Raw genomic sequence first — 15,924 nt, forward strand, 5'->3', positions numbered from 1 at the left:
TACTCTCTCAGCAGCCTTCAAATGTACAATAGAGTATTGTTACCCACGGTCTCCACACTAATACATCACATCCCCAGGACTTCTCTCACCGCACTGCTTTTCTGGAAAGGCTTATTGAAAATGATTTGTGGGCTTAATCAGGGTGTTTTCTTTTGATCACCTCAGTCTGCATGTGTCCCTGACTGTACGGCTGTCTGAGGTTCTTCCACCCAGAGTGAAGTGATTTTCTCATCTGGAACCAGATGCTTCCAGAATCAGGGCAGCTTCCTCGACTTGCGGGAGGGGGTACCAGGCTTCTCCAGGACCCAGGAAGCTGCCCTTTGTAGGTGCTTCACGCGTGCTTTATTCACGACTCCATCTTCATAATGTTACCTCTGTTCCTCCCCTCCACTGGATCTGTTTAGAGCCACCCGGCCATTCTCTCCTCTTTTGTGACTCTGTGAATCTAAGACTAGAATCTAGTCCTTCCCAAGGGATAAGATCTTCTGGTGCAAAGTCCTTTCTCACCATCCACAGACAAAATCACCATTAGGCCGTGTTTACTGAACTGCAAAGGTGGGTGCATCATCTCCTTCAAGCACTAACACTTTTATCTCTTTGCTCTTCCCCCTTGTCACCTGTGCATTGTCACCCAAGTGATTAAAACCATTTGGTTGTAATTCTTTGATTTGCACTGACCTTCTAAGGGGTGTCCATGTTGACACAGCAAGGTCCCTTCTCCTGCCTTTTCTCCTCCGCCATGTTTGAGCTTGGCTTAAAGGCTTGGTATTTGGAAGAAGTTAAAAGTGATCCAGAGACTTGCTTTGGACGATGCTGATACACACATCTTTTGAAGCCTTAGACTGGGGAGTGTCAATTTAATTTGGAGTCTGTCAGCTTGTTGCATTCTGATCACCCGTTTTGAGGGCTTGCTGAGAACCTGAGATTATTTGTTAAACTGCCATTGGAATAAACACAACACGTTTCTTTAAAGGGAAAAGAACTTTTAAAAGAAAGTAATAAGCATACCTCTATATTTTCTTGACAGATATCAAAGAAAAAAAAACTTCCTGTTTTTACCTTGACAAGACATCTAACATCCCTGGGAGGTTTTGCTTGCATGAGAACTTCGACATTATAATCTAGAAATCTCAAGCTCGACAACTTTCTCTGTCTGGGGGTGCGGAAAAGGGATGATAAAATAGTTTTCTATACAGCTGGTTACCAAAATAGTCAAATATGAAAGCTATTTCATCTCTTTTTAAAAGGTTAGTCTTTTGATATATGAATCACAATTGATGCTAAAAGGAAAGTGTTAGAAACATAAACATTTTTTCTCTGCTAGTTCAGGTTTTGAATGTTTTAATTACTTAACTGTTTATTTTTCTGGCCGTGAGGTTAGTACTGGTAGCCAGTGATTACCAACAATTAAAAAAACAAGTCATCTAAGACAACACTTACACTCCCAGAAAACCCAATTAAAATCACACTTCGTTTTTTGCTTTCATGGTTTAGAAGTAAATTTTGAATCAGTTTCATGATTCTCGTGGTGTTTTTCTAAATTAATGACTTTGGACATTTGGACACTGAGCTGTGTGAATGCTGAATGTGTTTTCTTCCCTTTGCTATCAATTAGATATTTAAGAATGCATCTTATGAAGAAATAGCCACCTAAAAATACACCAAAGGCCACAGTCCTGTATCCTTCCTCAGACGGAATACTGCACAGGAGACTTAAAAAAAATTGCAGTTATATGTGTCATAAAATTTATATTTTAACCTTTTTTAAGTGTACAGTTCAGTGGCATTAAGTACATTCATAATGCTGTGCAACCATCGCCACTACGCATCTCCAGAATTTTTTCGTCAACCCAAACAGAAACTCTGTACCCATTAAACACTAACTCCTCGTGCCCCCTCCCCCCAGCCCCTGGCAGCCACCATTCTATTGTACTTTCTGTTTCTATGAATTTGACTAGTACCTCATATAAGTGGCATCATGTGTCTGGATTATTTCACTGAGCATAATGCTTTGTAGGTTCATCCATGTGGTAGCATCTGTCAGAATTTCCTTCCTTTACAAGGCTGGATAATATTCCATTGTATGTAGGTACCACATTCTGTTTATCCACTCATCTGTCACTCAATGCACAGGAGACTTTTAAAATTTAATTTTTGCTCTCATCACACACATACACAAAAAGGTAACCACGAGAAGAAATATGTTAATTAGCTTGACTGTAGTAATCATTTCACTATGTATATGTATCTGAAATCATCATCTCAAATGCCTTAAGTATATATAATTTTTATTTTAAAAAATAGAATAGTATAAAAATTTTATTTTTAATATGTGCCATTTGGCATCTTTCCCCCTAATTTCCTGGCATTCTTTCACTTGGAGGTCATTTTTTGAGCCTTACATGCTGACAGGTGCTGAGAACACAGGGATGAATGAGCTCTACCCTGCATGCGGGGAACTTCTTTTCTGGTTGGGTAGACAGACCAGGAAATCGGGTCCCCAGCTTGGTGGTGGCCACTCAAGCAGAAAGCAGAGGGGAAGGTGGGTGACTCACTGTTGGAGAAGGGCCACATCCATTGTGGGTGGGAGGGTGGGGGCCTGATGAATGAAGGCCTCTAGGTCATGTTCTAAGTTCTCCTATTCAAAGGCTAGAAATAGACGTCAGCAGAATTAAAGGTCATGTATAGAAGGAGAATCTGATATACTGCAGTACTCCACCTCTAGGCATGATTTCTTGTAAATTACATTCAAGTTTTACCGTCAAAGACACTTCTCTCCCCTAAAATAATAGAGCACAACTTTAACTCATTTGGCCCCTAAGTAGACAGGAGGTTGTGTGGGGTATGATGAGCTTTCAAGCAGTATTACCATACACGGTGCAACACTTAAATTTTCAAAATCTGATCTGTGCATTTTATTCCCATTTGTACATACAGAGAATATAATTAACTTGTCCATGGTGGAAGAATATAGAATCTGGATCTTCTGGCATTTAGCCTACCGTTCTTTGGTCTATATTTCCTAGTACCCTGCATATAACAATCTGTGAAATTTTTTGTCCTCTCCATGTGTTAGCTATCTGGGGGCTTTGGGAAGGTCCAAGAAGGTAGATCTCCAGGGTGCCAATTTGCACAGTATATTATTGACAAGATGGTAGAACTGATGTGCATTTGGATGGTTGCAGATGAGCTGAGGGCAATAGAGGGAATCTGACCCATGTACCCTTAACTTGAAAGAGCAGACTAGTACCCACATTCACAATATGAGAGTTTCAAAGGCAGCTAAAGCATGCACCCTGCTTTCTAGATAGCAGATTCTATATAGTCTCAGTTGCCTCTGTTATGTTCTGCATTCTGCTCTCCCATCTATGTATTTGTCCCCAGTTTGATCATCATCTTTGGCATGTTTGTTTTGTAATCTGTAACTCTTTGTAAAATCTGTTGGTGGTCTGCTAGGAACAAACTGACCACAGGAACAGCAACATGGCGCGCGCGAGCCTGAGGCGGCGCGCAGTGGCGCGTGCGTGAGCTGACGCGCGAGCAGCGCCCGGTCGCGCCGCCGGGGCGCGGGCGCCCGCCGCCATTTTCTAGGGTTCTCTGAGACGCCGGAGTCGCCGCCAGCGCCGCCACCGCCGCCACACGGAGGCTCTTGTCAGGACGGTGACGCCGTTCATCGGAAACCTGCCCCAGGAGGGCACGGAGCAGGCGATCCGCTGACTCCTCGAGCAGTGTGGGAAGGTGCTGGAATGTGACATCATTAAGAACTACAGCTTTGGGAATTCCCTGGCGCTCCAGTGGTTAGGACTCCGTGCTTTCACCAGGGAGGGCTCCGGTTTGATCCCTGGTCGGGTCACTAAGATCCCGCAAGCTGCGCCAAAAAACAAACAACAACAACAGAAGCCACAAAACTACGGCTTTGTGCACATAGAGGACCAGGCGGCGGCCGAGGGTGCCATCCGCTACAAGCTGCACAGCGTGAACATCTCCGTGGAAGCCGGCAAGGATAAGAGCAAAGCTTCAGGGACTTACCTGGTGGCGCAGTGGTTAAGAATCCGCCTGTCTGTGCAGGGGACACGGGTTCAAGCCCTGGTCCGGGAAGGTCCCGCATGCTGCGGAGCCACTAAGCCTACTAAGCCTGTGCGCCACAATTACTGAAGCCCGTGTGCCACAACTACTGAAGCCCGTGTGCCACAACTACTGAGCCCACGTGCCACAACTACTGAAGCCCATGCGCCTAGAGCCCGTGCTCTGCAACAAGAGAAGCCACCGCAATAAGAAGCCTGCGCACCACAATGAAGAGTAACCCCCGCTCAGTGCAACTAGAGAAAGCCTGCGCATAGCAATGAAGACCCAATGCAGCCATAAATATATATATAAATAAATTTATTTATTTAAAAAAGAAAAAGAGCAAAGCTTCAGCCAAGTTGCACGTAGGCAACATCAGTCCTACCTGTACCAACCAAGAGCTTTGGGCCAGGTTGGAGGAGCATGGTTCAGTCATCGAATGTGACATTGTGAAAGATTACGCCTTCGTACACGTGGAGCGGGCAGAGGATGCAGTAGGGCTGTCAGGGGCTTTGACAACACAGAGTTTCAAGGCACACGAACATACGTGCAGTTGTCCACCAGCCGGGTTCGGACTGCCCCTGGGATGGGAGACCAGAGTGGCTGCTGTCAGTGTGGGAAGGAGGGGCACTGGTCAGAAGAGTGCCCAGTAGACCGTACGGGTCGTGTGGCGGACGTTACCGAGCAGTATAACAAACAGTGTGGAGCAGCGCACACCTGACACCGTTGGCCACGGGGAATCCGTGTATAACAGTGATGCATAGGGACACTCCACCACAGTGAGCCTTACCGAGTCCGCTCTTAGGGGGCAGTGGCAGCAGCAGCTCCCGTGTCCAACTACCTACAACTATTACTTGTCCCGTCTGCTTCAAGACCACAGCACAGCCCTAGGTGAGCATTATGCTGGCAGCCCCTCTTTCCTGTACAGTGGAATCCCTCTTACCTTGCTCTCCTTAGGAGTTGACCCCTCTCCCTGTCTACCTGCAACATCTCCTTTCCCTTTTTTTTTATTTATTTTCAAATTTTCAAATTTAATTTTCTTAAATTTTTTTCAATTAGCTGCACCTCGTGGCATGCAGGGTCTTAGTTCCCTGACCAGGGATGAACCTTCTCCCCCCACCCCCAAAGCGCTGGGTCATAACCACTGGACCACCAGGGAATTCCCCTCCTTTCCCTTTAAAATGACCACGTGTAGTGGCAAGCAACCTTCTACTCTCCTCTGTTAGCTCTGGACTTTGACACTGGAGCTAATCTTCTGAAATTGCTAGGACCATTGGGGTATGTATTTATGTATGTATGTATGTATGTATGTATTTATTTAATTTATGGCTGTGTTGGGTCTTCGTTTCTGTGCGAGGGCTTTCTCTAGTTGCGGCGAGTGGGGGCCACTCTTCATCACGGTGCGCGGGCCTCTCACTATCGCGGCCTCTCTTGCTGCGGAGCACAGGCTCCAGACGCGCAGGCTTAGTAATTGTGGCTCACGGGCCCAGTTGCTCCGCGGCATGTGGGATCTTCCCATACCAGGGCTCGAACCCGTGTCCCCTGCATTGTCAGGCAGATTCTCAACCACTGCGCCACCAGGGAAGCCCCCATTGGGGTTTTGTTTGTTGTTTTGTTTTGTCTTTTTATGTCTGATCGTGGTACAACATTAGCTGAAATTTAGCCTTGCTTTACTCCACTCTTCTCACTTTTTAAAAAAAAAAAATTTTTGACAAATAAACGTTTCTAACGCTTAAAAAAAAAAAGAACAGCAACAGAAGGAAAAGCATTTTCTTAATGTTGTTGCGTGGATGACAGGGTAGACTCTGTAATTAGCCTTTTTTTTTTTTTTTTTCTGTCTGCACGCTTGCAGGGATCTTAGTTCCCTGACCAGGGATCAAACCCAGGCCCCCAGCAGCGGAAGCGAGGAGTCCTAACCACTGGACCGCCAGGGAATTCCCTATAATTAGCCTTTTTGATCTTGAGCCCTAAGTTCTTGCTGTTTATGTAAGTCCATAGCAATCTTAACAGTTCAGTGGTTTCAGTGACTATTTCTTTGCTAAGAATTCCCCAAGCCACAGTGTCAACCCCAGTCTCTTTCCAGTTTTGCAACTCTTTGCTGGATATTTGTACCTGAATATCTTGACAGCACCTCACAATCAACCTAAAACAGTATTTATGTCACCACCTTCCCCCAAAACTGCTTCTGCTCCTCTCGTCCTTATTTGTTTTAGTGACACCAGCATCTTAGCTGCTGAGATTAGAAACTGTCTTCTTTCCCACCACCTCATTAGAAACTAAATAGTTGGTTCTGTATCTTTTACCTGGACATGGCCTCTTGCTTTTTCCCCCTCATCTCTTAAGTCATCTTCTTTTTACACTGTCTCCAGAGTTAGCTTTCTAAAACTCAAATGTGATAGTCACTCAGCCCCCTTCAAATTCTGTAGTGACTTCCCATGACCTATGAGGTGAAGTACCAACTTCTTACCAACTTCTTGTTTTCTCACTTACCCCCGTCTCTAAGTGCAGCTTGCCCTTTAGTATCATCTATTTCTTTTCCCTCCCCAAATCCTACTTGAGCTTTCATGCCTTCCTGCCCCTGCACACTGTTAAATCCCTGCCTCAGCTAAATGTCCGTTATCAGGATATTATCTCAAAATTTCTCTCTTCTAAAGCCTTCCCTACCCTTTCTTCCACCTCGAGCAGATATCTGCCCCTTCGCTCCTGTAGTTTTGTTTTAAAACAGCTTTATTGAGGTCTAATTTGCATACCATAAATTCACCCATAAGTATACTGATGAGTTTTAGTAAATCCATGTATTTGTGCAACCACAGTTCAGTTTTAGTACTTTCCGTCACCCCACAAAGCTCTCTCTTGCCTGTTTGTAGATAGTCCTTGCTCTCACCCCAATATCAGGCATCCACTGATCTGCTTCTGAATCTATAGTTTGTCTTTTCTAGAAATGTCATATAAAATCATACAATATGCAGTCTTTTGAGACTGGCCTCTCTCCCTCAGCATGCTGTTTTTGAGTTCATCCATATTGTTGAGTGTATCATAGTTGGTTCTTTTTTTATTGCTGAGTAGTATTCCATTGTGCGGACATACCACATTTTGTTTATCCAGTTACCAGTTGATGGACGTTTGGGTTGTTTCCAGTTTGGGGCTATTATGAAAATACTGCTACGATCATCTGTATACAAGTCTTGGTGTGGATGCATGTTTCCATTCCTCTCGGGTAGATACTTAATAGTTGAATTTCTGGGTCATATGTTTAACTTTAAAAGAAACCACCAGGCTGTTTTCCAAAGTGGCTGTTGCATTTTATATTTTACGTTCTGCTTTCTCCACATCCTTGCCAATATTTGGTGTCATCTGTCCTTTTGATTATAGATATTTTACTGGGTGTGGTGGTATCTCATTGTGGTTTTAATTTGCATTTTCTGTAGTCATTTAAAACTGCTTTCTATTATAGAATGTTTTGTTGTATTGATATATATCTTCTGATCTGTGCGCTATGCTAGGGTTTGTTAAGTGGATGAATGAACAATCCCATACTTAGGATGAGTGGCCAAATTCTCAGTTATTTTTGGTAACAGAAAACACTGATAAGTTAACTTCAGAAATGATATAAAAGTCAAGTCTCTTTCCCTGAACAAATTTTTGCCAGAGTTTCTAAGAAGCAATAACCTTGACTGAACTAAGTTTTACTTTCTTTTTTTTGCTCACCCCTTGGTGGGAGGTAATGGATAAAAAATATAGACATAGCAGGAGAAGGAGAAAAGAAACAGTCTCTAAATGACTAAGAGCTTGTGGAATGGCTTGGGAGAGAGAACCGTTTGGGTTCTTGGTTACTGCATGGTTCCAGGCGTGGGGACCCCACTAATACTGTGACTTCTGCTTCTCCCCACTTGCTTTTCTCTGTCAATTTAAACAGGAGTCTGCAGACGTTTTCTGTAAAGGGTCACATAGTAAATATTTTAGGCTTTGTGGGCCAATACACAACATCAAGGACATTATGTAGGTGCTTACGTAATGAGAGACTAAACAAATTTCCACAAATTTTATTGATGAAATTCAAAACAGAATAATAATAAAAGGGTACAATTTTCTGTTATACAGGTCTACTAATGAAAAGAATGGAATTCTTTTTTTTTTTAAATTAATTTATTTGTTTTCATTTTTGGCTGCGTTGAGTCTTTGTTGCTGTGCGTGGGCTTTCTCTAGTCACGGCGAGCGGGGGCTACTCTTCGTTGCAGTGTGCGGGCTTCTCATTGCGGTGGCTTCTCTTGTTGCGGAGCACGGGCTGTAGGCACAGGGGCTTCAATAGTTGTGGCACGCGGACTCTAGAGCGCAGGCTCAGTAGTTGTGGCGCACGGGCTTAGTTGCTCCGTGGCATGTGGGATCTTCCCGGGCCAGGGATCAAACCCGTGTCCCCTGCATTGGCAGGTGGATTCTTAACCACTGTGCCACCAGGGAAGCCCAAGAATGGAATTCTTTTGAGGAGGATAATATCTTGGTTAATTGGAGTTCAGAGTTAGTGTTTCCTATCATCATGGTAGAAACAGGGCCTTATTCTCCAACGAGGCTTCACTGAAACACTGTGGTCTTCCATCCTGAGAATTCACCAGACTGTGCTGGCTGCATTTGCCCTTATAGTGGTGGAGAACTTTTCACATGGAGGAAGCAGTTTAAGAGGATAAGGTCTGGGGTAAGACTCCTTGGGTGTGAATTTCAGCAAAGACTGAGTAACTAGGAGATCTTTGACTACTTACCTGACCAATCTAGGAGCTTCTGTTCCTTCATCTGTAAAATGGGTCATAGTACCTACTTCACAGGGTTGTTGTAAAGATTAAATACAAAGATTAGATTAGAATGGCAGATTATAAATACTATTCTTCTTTTGATTTTTTTTCCCAACGATTTAAAAATGTAAAACCATTCTTAACTCACAGGCAGGGTGGCAGGCTGGATTTGGCCTGCAGGATATAATTTGTGGACCCCTGCATTAGAGTATAAACTGGAATTATTGCCACTTACTTTAGAAGTAATGATTGCTTTTCCCCCCTAATTGCAAAGCACCATATGCTCACTGCAGAGAACTTGGAAAACAGAGAAAAGCACAATAAAAAAAAAGTCATTCAGAATATTTACCATCCAGAAGTGCTTCACTGGTGGTCCCTTGTCTTTGTACATATATACACATATTTTTTTAAATTAAAACAAACTCATACTATGCATACTGCTTTGTATCTTTTTTCACTTATTAATATGTGCTTGTCACTAATAATCTTCTATAACCTTAACCTGAACTTTAATGACTGCATACTATTCTGTTATACAGAGGCATTACAGTTTACTAAAGCAGTTCCCAACAACATTAAAGTTGTTTTGAATTTTTCACCATTAGACATAACTCAGGTGTAAACTAATACACAAATGTTTGTACACATTTCTGATTAATTCCTTGGGATAAATTACAAGAATTCAATCCCTGGGTTAAAGAGTATTTACATATTTTTTTAAAGATTTTTTGATGTGGACCGTTTTTAAAGTCTTTATTGAATTTGTTACAATATTGCTTCTGTTTTATGTTTTGGTTTTTTGGCCCAGAGGCATGTGGGATCTTAGCTCCTTGACCAGGGATTGAACCTGCACCCCCTGCATTGGAAGACGAAGTCTTAACCACTGGACTGCCAGGGAAGTCCCAAGAGTATCCATATCTTTTAAGTTTTGGTGTATCTTGCAAAATTGTTCTCTAGGAAAGGTGTATAGTTCTATGCCCTCCCAAGTGGTGTATTAGAACATTGTCATTTACTGTGGTCTTATATTTTTACTTGGTTTATTGGGCTTATGGATTTAAACAGTGAAAACATTTTTATTATTGAAACAATTCAAATAGATTAAAATGTACAGACAGTAATGAAACTTGCACCCATGTACGCACCAGAAAGATTACGCAAGTGTTAACATTTTGCTGTACTTGCTTGTGTTATTTTAAGAAAAACATGTTATAGATTAAAAACTAAGTCTGTCATTATCATCCCATTCTGCAGATGAGAATGGGAATCTCATCTCATTGATGAGATCAGTCAACCTGCAAAAGGTTAATAAATTGTGTAAGTAGTAAGAACAGGTAAGTGGTTTTACTTACTGGTAAAGTAAGTAAGAGGTTCTTATTTACAAGAACCTCTTGTAAATAGCATATGGCTAAATTAAAAGAAAAAAATCCAGTCTGAGTTTTTTAACCAGCTATTTTAATCTGTTTGTATTTATAGTAATGGTTGATATTTTAAATTATTTCTCTTATTTCATGTTTTCTATTTTCCATACTTTTCCTTTGCTTTCTTTTTCTCATTTCCTGTCTCTTACTGAATTGAGTTTTATCAGTTCCTCCCTTTTTCCTCTACTGGCTTTATTATCCTTAAATGTGTGTTCTTAGAAAGCAGTCTAAAATTAACTCCAGTCATCCCCCCTGCCAGTTTATTTTCTTTTCATTTAGCTTAAATTTCTCCTTGTTTTTGGTATTTTATAGCCTTTGATATTCTGTCATTTGACTATAGCATGTGTAGATTTGTTTTGGTTTATTCTGCTCAGAACTTGCTATTATTCTCTACATGGGAGATTTATGGCTTTTACAATTCTGGAAAATCCTTAACTATTATCTTTTAAAATATTGCTCCCCTTTCATGTCAGCAGCCATGAAAATGTGCCTCTCAGATCTCCAGCTGTGGGAAGCCTAGTTGACTGACCCCAGATGCCATGTCTCAGGATTCACTCAAAAGCCATGCTTCCCCTGGGCTGTTCCTGGTTGCTGGCTTAAGTAAGACGTGGCTACTAGTGCTAGCCCATCCTGTGGGATATAGGACTCTTCTAAATGGGGAGTCCTTGAGCCATGACTTTCTGGTCTGAGGTTTCTCCTTCCCAGTCTCTCTTCCCAACATCCTTTCTTGGCATCTGCTTATTGGAGGACCCAAACTAATACAGCCTCTCTATTTGCATCATCTGGATCTTGCATTAAATGCGTGGAATAGTCTCATTGTACTCCCTATTCCAGGAGCTATTCTTTCATGCCCCTTTTATCTCTGTGATGCCCCTTGGTAATTTCTTCAAATCTGTCTTCCATTTTACTTAATTCTCTCTTTACTTGTGTCTAATCTATTTAACGTTTCTGTTGACTTTTTAATTTCAGTGATTATAATATTTCTAGAAGTTCTATTTGGCTTATTTTCATACTTGGCTGTTTTTCGTATTTTTTTTCCTCAGGGTTTTATTTCCTACTTTTATTATGTCTTTCATAGTTTTAAACATATTTATTTTGTATTCTCTTTTTCAGATTTTAATTTTGTTATCCCAAGTTCCTGGAATTCTTTTTTTTTTTTAATTTAGTTTTTGGCTGCTCTGGGTCTTCATTGCTGCGCGTGGGCTTTCTCTAGTTGCGGCGAGTGGGGGCTACTCTTCGTTGAGGTGCATGGGCTTCTCATTGCGGTGGCTTCTCTTGTTGTGGAGCATGGGCTCTAGGAACACAGGATTCAGTAGTTGCAGCATGTGGGCTCAGTAGTTGTGGCTCACGGGCTCTAGAGCACGGGCTCAGTAGTTGTGGTGCACAGGCTTAGTTGCTCTGTGGCATGTGGGATCTTCCCGGACCAAGGATTGAACCTGTGTCCCCTGCATTGGCAGGTGGATTCTTAACCACTGGACCACCAGGGAAGTACCCAAGTTCCTGGAATTCTAACAATCTTGTTTGTTGTGTTTGCTGTTTTCTTCTCATGATATATTGTAATTTTAAGTTTTCTTATAAGCTGATCTTGAGTGGGGATTACTTTTTCTGTGACCTCATAACAGGCCCCCTCCAGAACAATTTGCATTGCTTCTTCTAGAGATCTCAGGAGTATCACTGGCTTGGGGCCAGTGTTTCTGCTAATTTCTTAGTTTGGAACTTCCTGGATTACTGTGCTCAAGGCTCAGATCTGGATATCCATATTTCAGAGGAGAGGTGGTTTATTTTTCACTCAGAGCCCAGGGACACACAAAATTGTCCTCTTGGACCCCTTTTCTAGGGTATGAGTTCCCCCCCCGCCCCCAGTCTTCACTGAGGAAGCCCCTCTTTGAGGATCCTGCCTCTCCTCAAGTGTTTTAGTTCCAACTCTCTGCCTCATGGCAGCCCATGGTTTCACCTCCTTTGTCCACTTGGATTTTAAAATCCAAGTCTGTAAGTTACAAAAGCAGTCTCAGAATCCACTCATGTGCTTTCTCTTAGTTTTTCCCTTTCTTTTTTAGGTCATATTTTACCCAGCATTCTTAAGTATTTGTAGTGGGAGGTTTTTTTTCACATTGTCTTAATCTGCCACCATATTGCTGCACCTGAAGTCCCATTTACCATATTCAGTTCTGTGCTGCAAGGCTTTCAGGGTACCAGTTTCTAAGCAGTATCATTAGTGAAACCCATAAACTCACCCATTGTTAGAAAAGCCAAGTGCTTGAGATCCTGTTGAGACTGTAGATATATAGTATGTCCTAAGGGATCTGGAAAAAAAGCTACCTTTATTTTCCAACCCATGGTCACTTCATTGGTAAATCCAGGAAGTGCCGTAAGATTTTACAGATGGAACTGATGCTTAGAAAACAATGAAATTGAATCATCATCATCATCATCATTATTATTTCTTTTACGACACAGACCTAGGAACAGAGCTCTTCTGTTTTCCTCCCTTCTTTCTCCCAGCTTTCCGACCATCCTTCTCAATTTGTCCTTTGTCAACAGGGCAGAAAAGAAGGGCTGAAGTGATGTATGGGTATAATCCACTGTGCACTGCTAAAAAGATAAACTTAAATGAAGTGATTTATTACCTGGTGGCAGGTATTCTGTCCCCAGAATTGTCTGTCAAAGTGAATGCTCATTGATTTTCCATATTCTCTGTCAGCCTCTGGATAGCCATTGTTCATTACAGGTGGATAAGCAGTTTAAGATGCCAGCATATTCTCGCAGCCTCTGCACCGTGCTGCAGGGGTTAGCCTTTATTTCTGTTCTAGGGCTCAGAACTCTTTCATTCTCTTGCTTTAAACTGTGTATATGAGAAGAGCAAATGCCACTGGTTTCTCAAATTACTCAAATTAGAAGTAAAACATATTCTGTATTCCCATTTTGAAAATGCTTCTAGAATCTTCCTACTTGAGTCAAATAGATAATAGGTCCCAACAGAACAGCACAGGATAATATATAGCTGTCGGGGCAGTGCCTGAGTCAGTCTGGTCTGTCTTAGAATAAAGATACTCCATATCCTTTGGGAACTAATGAAATAGGTAATTTTCTTTCACTTAAGGGGACCACATGCATATCATACAGGACATGTCTTTCTTGTTTTGCTCCAAACCCATCCCATTGTGTTGGAGAGTGACAAGCAAAATCTTCTTTTCAGTGACCACAGTGCAGCCTTGGGAGTCAGGATCAGTGTCGTGGAGTCTCAGCAATGCCCAGGTGTTGAGGTGGGCTTAAAAATCTGAGAATTTTGACCTGGCATGAACCTTAGACCATTTAATCCAGTGTTTTAACTGAAGATGAGGAATCTGAAGTCGCAAAGTATGTTATAACTTGCTCGTCATCACAGAATCAGTCACACAGCCAGCACTCAACCTGGTCCTTGGCCTTTTGCCCATCACTGTTCCCTGGGGAACTTCTCTTCCACTTCTCACCTGGGTAGCGTTCCATTTGCTTTCACAATGTACTGCTTGAATTTAAAGATGACTGTGTTGTTGGCGGCTCGCATCATTGAAGTTCATGTGTTTGGTCCTTTGACAAGAAGAGTTCTGCTGATTCTGAGTTGGGAGGAGGGAGCTTAGCTACAATTTTGATTTTTCCTTTCTTTTTCCTTTTTTTCTATCGTGTGCTTAATTAAGTATGGTGACCTGGACAAGAACACCACAAAGCAGGCACTTTCCAAATACAAGTTGTGCTGGAAAAAAGACTGCTTTTATGCAGTTGGGGTGGAGCCAGGGAAATTATTTACATGGTGTAATGGTATTTTCTGAATGGCATATTTCAAGGAAAAAAGACTAGTTGGATCACTAAATAATTATAGGCAAATACATAGACTGTATTTATATATACACACGTATATATAGTAATATACTAATCGTATGTAGCATTTGTGTTTTTTAAAACCATAAGCATCCTGTAGTAATTTGGACTTGTTAATGCCTTTGCATAGCAAGTAACAGTTTATAATAGCTAAGGAGAGATGAACACTGATAGTATTTTTCTCTTTGTACCTCTGATTGGCAGGTAGGGGGAATTGAAAGCTTGATTTGGGTTAGTTTTTTTTTGTTTGTTTGTTTTTAAATTTATTTATTTTTGGCTGCATTGGGTCTTCATTGCTGCAGGTGGGCTTTCTCTAGTAGCGGCGAGCGGGGGCTACTCTTCATCGCGGTGCTCGGGCTTCTCATTGCAGTGGCTTCTCTTGTTGCAGAGCACGGGCTCTAGGCGTGTGGGCTTCAGTAGTTGTGGCTTGCGGGCTCCAGAGAGCAGTCTCAGTAGTTGTGGCACACGGGCTCAGCTGCTCTGTGGCATGTGGGATCCTCCCGGACCAGGGATCGAACCTGTGTCCCCCGCACCGGCACGCGGATTCCCAACCACTGCGCCACCAGGGAAGCCCAGTTTTGTTTTCTTTCAATACTTAGTTACAATACTGATTAATCACTTCTTAATTGAATATGTGGCATGTATTTCCACAGTACGCATTTGTGGCAATATTGAATCAGCTTTACCTGAACCCATACTAATAGTTCTTACAAGTTAAGCAGGATGTTGCCTTCATGATGTAATGATTTTGTACTTCACATAGTGCTTTGGAGGCCGGAGGAAGCAAATTCAGCCTCCAGAAGTCCTTAACTTAGAGTGGAGAAGCATCACTGATGCCAGGAGAAGCTACCTGAATGTGTATTTGGTGGTAAAAATAAAAAGATATTTTATGTGTTCAGACAAGCAGAGGAAAAAAATATATAGACCTGCATTATATTCATTTTCTTCCCTGTGTTCCCTAGTGGCCTGATTATTCATCTGGCTGAGATATAAGATCTTTTGAGCTTCTAACATAATAGTTATTCATAAAGGCATTTAGGCTGATGGCTTTCTCAGAACGTCCTGCTGTTCAGGATGGACTTCATCTATATTTCAATGAATTTCTAAACGGGAGAAACAGAACATTTTCCCTTTGATTAATTCATTGGTTTTTTTAGTCCTTAAGGACCCATATGCTGGTGAACTCCAAAAGGAAGTCAGTAAAGGAAAAATGGTAAATTGGAATTGAAACCGTGAACTGGCCCCATAAAAATCTTTGAACACTGTCCTAAATTCAACATCTGAAATATAATGGGCCAGGCAAAGATTTATGAAAGCCAATTTTAAAAGCTAACGTAAAATTGCACCAGAGAAGCACATTGTTATGAGTTGTATAAAGTTCTTAGGCTGTTTCAGACCACTCTTTTACAACTCTCTGGCTTTTAACCTACTTTGCCCAAGAATCAAGGACTTTAGCAAATTATAACTAGTTAGGTCATAGACACATGCTTTGCATTCTTGGGCTATTCACTGGGAGTATGCCCTCTGGAACTATGATTTTAAGATTTTACATTATTGGATGTATACATGTCTTAGAGTGGTCCCCAGAGATCAACCCTAAGATGAGAAATGGGGGAGGTGATCCTAGGAAGCCCAAAGAGGAGCACAGGGCAGTGAGAAAGGGGAAGGAGGGAAGGCAGTAGAGTGTAAAGGAGAGAGTTTCCTACTGATCTGGTGTAGAGGAAAAAGCCTTGAAAAACACCAAGGAAAGATCATCTGTGCCTCAATTCTAGCACCAGTGTGAAATCCCATTTTAAATACCT

The 15,924-nt window shown here is 42.0% G+C and overlaps 1 protein-coding gene and 1 pseudogene across 7 annotated transcripts in view; both read left to right on the forward strand.

Moving 5' to 3' along the window:
* PITPNC1 (phosphatidylinositol transfer protein cytoplasmic 1) overlaps positions 1-15,924 on the forward strand; it is a 268,187-nt gene that overhangs the window by 58,604 nt on the left and 193,659 nt on the right. The gene's annotated exons all lie outside the window — the stretch shown is intronic.
* On the forward strand, positions 2,434-5,339 carry LOC309651184 (RNA-binding protein 4B pseudogene; annotated as a pseudogene). Its single transcript has 3 exons — positions 2,434-2,542; positions 3,929-3,997; positions 4,360-5,339. The product of its transcript is annotated as an RNA-binding protein 4B pseudogene (transcript).

This window comes from Balaenoptera physalus (assembly GCF_965194825.1).
Source record: "Balaenoptera physalus genome assembly, chromosome: 20".
NCBI classification, from domain to species: Eukaryota; Metazoa; Chordata; class Mammalia; order Artiodactyla; family Balaenopteridae; genus Balaenoptera; species Balaenoptera physalus.